This window comes from Triturus cristatus, chromosome 5_2 (assembly GCF_964204655.1).
Source record: "Triturus cristatus chromosome 5_2, aTriCri1.1, whole genome shotgun sequence".
In the NCBI taxonomy this organism is placed as follows: Eukaryota; Metazoa; Chordata; class Amphibia; order Caudata; family Salamandridae; genus Triturus; species Triturus cristatus.
The window spans coordinates 488093780-488095919 of NC_140588.1; the positions used below are offsets into that span (position 1 = coordinate 488093780).

Below are 2140 nucleotides of genomic sequence, written 5' to 3' on the forward strand. Positions count from 1 at the left end.
TATTGCGAGGTTCGCGCAGTACGATCCTGACCCACGTGACCACGGGTAGCTCGTCTCCAATCTTTTGCTGAAAGGGGGCTTGGGTCGTTTGTCATTGTTGTTGTTGTCTCGACACCCACCCCCATTGCCTACGGCCTCGCGCTCCCAAGTGCATCAGTCCTTGGGTAGGTTGGACCAGAGTCGGGATAGTTCTAACGTAGAACGGTCATTGCCATATTAGTAACAGTTAAACACGGGTCGCTGCCGACAGTCTATACGAGGTATGCTTATGTCCGCAACTCTGCCCCGCCAACATGCTTATGTGGGCCGCCTTCAACTGTCACTCATAGTGGCACTGACATGGGGGAAACCACACATAACTAACTGTAACCTAGACACCCAGGTGGGTGCCTAGTCGGGCAGGGCAACGCAACCGAGATGGAATGGTAGTTATTATCTAATACTAAAGGAAGTCTGGTTTGAGCCTCTAGATGGGTGTAGATATGGGTGTAGCTCAGTGCCCCATTCGCATTGAATTCGGGGACGCACTGACTCAGCACCACATAGGTTACCGGCGTGATTGACCAAGTGGTTGCGGGTGCGCCGCTCGCGAGCAGATTTTAACCCGTGGTTATTTCGGTGTCGTGGAGTGTACCTCTGTCTCAAATCCACCGATAGTTCATTGTTAAGCCGATTAGCCTGCAGCACACTGAGCTGGGCACCATAACCAGGAGTTAGGCCTGCAGGAGAAGTAGCGGAAAGAACCATATAGGAATAGGTCCAGGTGTACTTTGGGGGGCATTCCACTGCAACCAAAGACAGGGAGCACCATGCCCTGGGAGCACGCGCGTTGCCCTAATTTTGAGGCCTGCCCATAAAGGGGCCGAGTAGCAAAACAATTAAATAGGCTCCATAGGCGGGCCTCGGGCCTTACAGCTGGGTGAAACCACCATCAATTGGGGATAGGCCCAGGTAAAATAGGGCTTTTCTTAATGTCTAGAGGACCATTGCGGTTGGGGGTATCCCCCACCGGATTCCCTGGTCGCGTACCACAGCTGCGGGAGACTGGGATCCGGGTTTACGGACACGTTACCGCGCCAGGGGCGCTGCCAGCAAACATACGGTGCTGCTGTCCCAGTAATTGGGGTGTCGGCGGGGCAATCGCAAGGGGACAGTATGTCAATAGTACATTTGACACGCCCAGGGTGCACTAAATCTCCACTTCAACGGAGCAGGAATTTGGCACCGCTGGGGATGCTCTGGGTTTGCGGTGGGGGGCCCCCCCGCCACCCTCCTTCTGAGGAGCATGATGGGAGGGGCCTAGTAGGACTTAGTCAATCCTCAATGCTTGAACTTTACTGACGGCGCGCAATGTTAAGCCAGACAGATTCCCGAAGCTGGTATACCTAGGGGGTTACATCACTGAGGGATCTGTAGGGGCATAATTCCCATAAGGAATAGGGGATGGTGGGCAGGGGCAGGAGTCGCCCCTTGCCCACGGTCACGCGCTGGCAGCTAGGAGCACTCCTGTGCTCCAGGTTTAGCAATCAGAGGGGGCTGGCCAATGGTTAAGTGAACCCCCTCTCGCCTTCATAGCCTAAGAGGGCAGGCCCAGAATTGTGAAGAGGGTAACCTGCCCGCATGGGGGGCGAATAGTTCTTGGCACATCTCCCCAGGCCCAACGGGTCCTTTATTTCAGCAGACCCTATTCCGATTAGGATAGCGTCTCGGGCCTTGGGGGCTTAGATGGGGCCATCTACAACACCAGGAGCTATAGCTCAATGGTAAGTCTTGGGTTCGTGGGAGCCCGGCTAGCTCAGTCGGTAGAGCATGAGACTCTTAATCTCAGGGTCGTGGGTTCGAGCCCCACGTTGGGCGAAAAAGAGTATTTTTGAGTCCCGCAAACGCTGTCAAAGTGTCATAAGTTGGCAAAATTTCAAACTCTTCTTTAACCAGGAGCCATAGCTCAATAAGTCTTGTGCCTACGGTTGTAATGGTCTCACAGGACAAGGGTTCGAGTCCCGCGAGCACTGTCAAACTGTCATGAGGTGGCAGAATGTCAAACTCTTCTGTCTGCAGGGATGGTTCCCTTCCAGCTAGTTGCAGGAAGCCCTAGATAGGAGAGGTGCAGGTAAGACTATAGCGGGTTGGTGGGGGGCCC

General features: G+C 54.3%; 1 non-coding gene across 1 annotated transcript; it reads left to right on the forward strand.

The window, feature by feature from the left end:
• Window positions 1-1784: 1784 nt before the first annotated feature.
• TRNAK-CUU (transfer RNA lysine (anticodon CUU)) lies at window positions 1785-1857 on the forward strand. Its single transcript has one exon. It is a non-coding gene; the product is annotated as a tRNA-Lys (tRNA).
• The last annotated feature ends 283 nt before the right edge of the window (window positions 1858-2140 follow it).